At 47.1% G+C, this 6,000-nt stretch overlaps 1 protein-coding gene across 4 annotated transcripts in view; it reads left to right on the top strand.

Annotated features, from left to right (window-relative positions):
- Positions 1-4,786: 4,786 nt before the first annotated feature.
- Positions 4,787-6,000, top strand: part of KLF12 (Kruppel like factor 12) — a 236,074-nt gene continuing 234,860 nt past the window's right edge. For 3 of the 4 annotated variants that reach the window (XM_039548681.1, XM_039548631.1, XM_039548400.1), the window contains exon 1: positions 4,787-4,866. The gene's annotated coding sequence lies outside the window, so the exon portion shown is untranslated. Of the gene's footprint in view, positions 4,867-4,919; positions 5,073-6,000 lie in introns of those variants that run through there. The other variant, XM_039548559.1, reaches the window with a different exon arrangement.

Below are 6,000 nucleotides of genomic sequence, written 5' to 3'. Positions count from 1 at the left end.
TTCCTGATAGCCTGTTTAAGAACAAACAATTAGTTTATATGAAATACAGAAAAAAATACAAACATGGTGTCCAAAAGCTCCAGTGTTCACACCCGCAGAATAGTACTGCTGATGTCTAAGCGAGTCCCATGAATACAACTGTGATGCTTGATAGCTGTACTTCCATGTTTTAGATTGACTGTTTTGGTTAATGGCCACCTAGAAGTTGACTGTAAAGCTTAGCATTTGATGGCAGAGTGCCATGTATGTTGAAACATTTCATAAGTACATTCAAAGAAACAGAAGTTGATGGCCTGGCCCAAAAGAGTCTGTGCTCTCACGCTTGATGGCACCTGTCAGATAAAGAGGCAAGGTCCACATATTCATGTTGAGCTTAACACCAGTTTGAATGGAGAAAGAGTGGAGAGAGCACTTGGCAGATGATCACAGGCTGGATTGCAAGACAGCAACCATACCTGAAAGGCTGTATCTGCTGATGTGGTCAATTCCTTGGCAAAGAAAACACGTTTATTTGCCTCTATCCAAAAGGGAAGGCTTGTGAAAGGAATTAGTAATACAATCCCTCAACTGTAGGTATTTGAATTGATTATCTGTCAACCCAAAGGTTTCTCTAAGTTCAGCAAATGAACACAATCTGTCTTCAAAAATGCATTGTGTAATTTGTTAAAGCTTTTGTCTAACCACGCATCCCAAATAAAAATGCATTTAGGTTTTGGTTTGGGTAGTAAGGTTGTTTTTTTTTTCTGTGTGTGTGTTGTTTGTTTGAATTAGAAAATTGAACTCAATCTGAAATGGAATAAACAATAGGTAACTTAAGTGATTTTTTTTTATAACTGGTGTTAATTTAAATTACAAAATCTCTGAATATTAAGCACATTACTGATGTATTTCAGATGTATTTTTATATGTTTCAGGCACACATTGTTAAAATATGTTATTGATTTTCTGTTTTCTTTTATTCTGAGGTTCCAGTGTGCTCTCTGCTGGTGGTGGCATTCCCTATTTTGAAAAATGATTGGTTATTAATAAATAACCACTTAATGCATGCTTAAGTTAAAGGTAGAAGTTGCTAAACTGCTAAATTGCTTTGAAGAGTATTATTTATTTGCATATGGATTAGGACCTAAGACAAAATTATAAACCAAGACAATGAAGAAAATTTTGTATCAGTGGAGAACAAATTCAGGAGAGATGAGAGGGTGAGGACATTAAGGGGAGATTTTATAGTACCTTGTTTTTGATAGGTTTTAGGAAACTCCACTAGGGGAAGAACAGCTACAGGAAGACTGGAAAGAGCCATCTCATATTGTAAGTGGTGGGACTCAATAAAAGTGATTCAGTAGTACTGCTCTGTAGGTAATAGGGCAGAATAGGAGAAGAACTATGGAAAAAGTCTAAAATCATATGTAAACACACTTGTCAAGCTTTAGAAAGAACAAGAAACCAAAAATGGCCAGTGGGCTGATTGTTCTCCTGGCTTCAAAAGTATGATTTTCTAATTTTAGAATAATATATAGCAATAGACTGTTCAGCTTCCTGTTTCAAAATTTAGGACTGTGTTTCTGAAAAAATGGCATGCTGAAAAGTCCCGTTAATTCAGAGGAAATATAATTAAAGTTTCTTCTTTCAAGGAAAAAAAAAGAAAAAAATAACTTTCTAAATCTTGAGAAATACTAAATGCTTTCAAAGTATTTCTGTGTTAAAATGTAAGCCGGAACATTTTCAAACAGACGATGTATGCTCAGCTTTGTTAAGCTAGATGAGACTGGAAACAGAGGGGTCAGGTGTATGGAGTGAGCCAAGATGGTGATTTAGTAGGACAGGTTTTCCATAAAAGCATGTGATTGAGAACTACATTTCTCTATAAATCTGCGTTATACATCAAATGCTAATGTGTAATATCCCTACTTCTGTATCAATCTATTGATATATAATCACGTAATACATTCCTCTTGCAAATGTAGCTACATATTTTTTTGCTTTAGATACTGCCCTGCAAATTCATGTATATGGGTAATAGTTTTTAGTAGCAGGCAATAGACCATGTAAACAGCCAACATAGCACATAATGAAGCTCACGAAGAACAAATTTTATCACCCAATGTCAGTCAGCCAACCTCTCATGTAGATGATTTCTTTAGATATATTCTATAAATGAATAAAATATTTCTAAGTGTGACTAAATAAATATTGATGTTTTAAAATATTTTATCTGAAATTCAATGGAAATGAGCTTTGTCTTTTTCTCAGGGCATAGCAATGTGTGCAATGTGATGTTTCTCTGTTATGCACCTTATCACACTGTCTACATGCAATCTTCTTCTTGCTATCACTATTCATTTTTCATGTGCCAAGTATTCATTAATCCTTTAACCTCGGTAGGTAGAAACCAGTTTTCCTCTGCAGAACACTCAGCGCTCCCTGTTCCAAGTGGTTAAGAAGGATGAATGTTGTTAATACTCGTGTTTTTTTATTGATAAATCTGAATATAAGCTGTGCATCTGTCCAGGGAATGTTTCCAGCTGTCTTCTATAGTAGCCTGATTCCTACGGGATTGCATATTTTATCTTTTAAAACAAGTGTTACAATGTTAACTTTTGACTTGGGTGAAATCTAATGAATCACATATGTAACTTACTCAGAGTAGCTAGAGCTGGTTCTGATCTAAACTACTAGCACAAGGATATATGTTGCCTGGGTCATTAGACTGTATTTTAACTCTATGCTCACTTTTCTCCAAAGGAAATTATTACACCAGAGGCAACATTACAATAGCAAATCACGCCTAATCTCCTTCATGGCTTGTGGAGACATATATTTCTGTTTTATAGCCATTTAAACATTTATTTACTATTCTTTTTTTTTCCTTGTGGAAATAGAGGTAAGATGCAGGGACAAATAGTGAAGGGTTATGTTACCCAAACCATTTATGCCAAGAGGTGGCAGAGGACCATTACAGGGAAAGTGATGAGTAGATGTATTTCTGGCAGCTGGCATGAAATCCTCTATGGGAACAAACACTGGTTCTGGTTCTTCTGCCTTCCTCAGTAAATATCGTGCTGAGCAGCAAATATTAGTTTGTATTTACTGAAAGTAATAGCGTTTTAGCAGTAATTATTTACCTGCGCTCTGCCTGGCTTTCTGTGTAAATACACAAGCTGTATGGGCATTTACAAACACCCTCACGTGACAGGCCAACTTCCTAGACACGGGATCATCCCTCTTTTTGCTTCTTATTTATCCAGTAATTGTTATGACTGGGACTCTCAGGAACTGTTGAGCTGACAGTGAATTTGAGGGAATGAGGGGTGGGACTCAAAGAACTTGCCATTTTCTATCTGCTCTGACCATGGCTTCTGCCAGGGGCTAGCACAGCACCCTGATTATTCACAAGGCTACTAAGCTTCCTTAAATTGAATGGCCCCCGACCATTGCCCAGAAACCATCTGAGCAGGCAGGGCTGGTCAAAGCTCACCTGCACTCTGGCCACACCGTGTTTACTTCATGCAACACGAACCACACGGGAGGAAGCAGAAAACAGCCACATCAGCTTTACATTAACAAAAGGCTCTCCAAGGCAAGAGAATCCCTAGGTAACCTGTCAGGCCAGCTTAATAGCTCCAATACCGCCCAGGCATGGACCAGGATCTTTCCACCAAAATGTTTCCCTGTCTAAACACGTGTAAAAATGCTTTTGAAAAGAAATATAGATTTGCATCTTAAGGTTTAATGATGACTCTTAAGGTTTATATTTTTGTTTCCTAAGATTCTGAAAGTTCTTTTAAAACATTAATGTAACAAAGACTTTGTTTTAAACAAACTTTAAGATTATGGAATCTGTCCTTTGTATGTTGTTCATAAAACCTTTATACAACCCAGTATCTGCAGCCCTTACGTGAGAAAAATCTTCCCCAAAAAGGAAGTTCTCAGTTTGCAGGGGCGCGACTCCGGCTTACAAGCGCTGACCAAAAAAAAAAAAAAACCAACCACAACCCCACGCCCCGCATACTTCTCACGAGCCGCAGTCTAGCTGTGCGAAGGAAACAAATTAAAAGCGAAGGGAAATGTTTGCAGCGCTCAGCCCCAGGTAACTGCGGGGGCCGGGCCCGGCCAGACCCTCCGGCGGCGCGGCCCTGGGGCGGCCACATCGCCCAGTGTGTCCTTTCCGCCGGGATGCCCCTCAGTGCCGTGACCGCGTGTGCCGCCGGGGCCCCTTCAGCGCTGCTACCGCCCCGTGTCGTCCCCTCGGGGCTCCCCTCAGCTCCCCACCGCCTTGTCCTCCGGAGGCGTCCCACCGCCTCGCCCCCCTCAGCGTCCCCTCGGCTTTCCCACAGACCCGAGTTCCCCACGGGCTCCCCGACGGCCCCGCACCCTGCTGAGCTTCCCCCGGTGCCTCCTTACCCCGCCCCGCCCTCGGCACCCCCCGCCCCGGGCCTCCCCCGGCGCCCCCGCGCCCCCGCTGCCGGCCCCGCCCGGCCCCTCCCCACGGCGCCCCGCTGCCCTGCCCCTCCCCGCGGCCGGGCCGGGGCCAGGAGGGGGAGGCGCGGCCGGGCGTTCCCGTCCCACCCCCCGGGGCGGGGCGGGCGGCGCACCGGGGCGGCCGCGGGGCGGGGGCGCGGCCCCTCCCTCCCTCCCCTCCCTCCGCCCGGCTGCCGGTGGGGGCGGGGACGCGCCGCATGCCAGCGACGCCACCGGCGCCCGCCGTGGCCGGAGCAGGGGCCGGGAGCTGGGGAGGGGGACACCGGTCCGGACCCTTTGTCTGAGCGGCCGGCGGGGTGTCGCGGCGGCCCCACGCGAGGCGCGGCCAGGCGGCGCCGGGAGCCTCCACCCCCGGCCCACCCTGCCCGGGCTCATCATGTGACGCGGGTAAGTCGGCGGCGAGCGAGCGCCGCGGCTCCCCGGGCTGCCCCCATTCATTTCCCGGGGACGGCCGCCGGCTGCCTCCGCCGGTGCGAGGTGCGAGTGCGCGGGGCACTGCCGGGGGAGCGCGGGGCGGGCGGACAGAGAGAGAGCGGGGACCCTGTGTTAGGGAAGGAAACAGTTTCTTCTCCTGCTCTGCCGCTTCTGCTCAGGTCTGTGCCGATTCCCTTTCTTACCAGGATAAACGGCTAACGTGTGTGGGTTTTGCTGCTGCTGTCCCAGCCGGCCCTCTATTCAAAAAAACAAACAAACAAAAAATCGCTCCTATACTGAAGTTAAATAATTTTGAAGAAAAAGAGAGGGGGCAGGGCGGCCCCCCCGCTTCCCCCGGCGCCGCCGGGGCGAGCCGGGGGTTAACGGCGGTGCCCTCCCTCCCCCGCTCCCTCCCCCGCTCCATCCATCCCCTCCTCCCGCCTCCCTCCATCCCTCCCGGTGCCCCGGAGGCAGCGATACCGGGGTAGGGTGCTAAGGGCCGGCCCGAACTTTTCCCTCAACTTTCCCGCTGAGGCTTTAGGAGGGGGAAAAAAGGGGTGGGGGTGGCGGCGTGTAAAAAAGCGGGGGAAAAAATAAAAAAGCGATAAGTGGGGAGTGATGAGCAGCGAACTGGGAGCGCCCAGCCCTTTGTGCTGCCGTCCCCGGGGGGAGGAGGGGGGGGGGTGTGGGTGGGCGGCCCCCCTGCACATTCGGGGCTGGGCAATTAATATATAAAAACAAATAACAAAAAAGTACAAAGTGTAGCGCTCTGTGGACAGGAAAATCGGAGTGTAACACTGTATTGGGGGAAAAATCGAACTATAACACGCTATGGGGGAAAAAATAAAAAGAGTATAGTGCTGTATTACCTTCTACAAAAATAATTAGCTTCTTTGAAACAAATGCTCGCTCTTGCAGAAGTCGGGAGCTTGGGGAGCAAACCGCTGGTATTTACATTTAAAGCGTGTACCGAGAGCGGCTGCGGGAGATGGGTTACCCCATGGCATCAGCGTCACCCTGTAAAGCCCTCCGAAAGCTTTCCGCTGCTGGGATGAAATTTCCTCTGGGATGGGATGTGGGCTCCTATCCGCCTCCCCCAAAATCCTG

This window comes from Corvus cornix, chromosome 1 (assembly GCF_000738735.6).
Source record: "Corvus cornix cornix isolate S_Up_H32 chromosome 1, ASM73873v5, whole genome shotgun sequence".
In the NCBI taxonomy this organism is placed as follows: Eukaryota; Metazoa; Chordata; class Aves; order Passeriformes; family Corvidae; genus Corvus; species Corvus cornix.
This window is presented reverse-complemented; position numbering and strand designations above follow the sequence as displayed.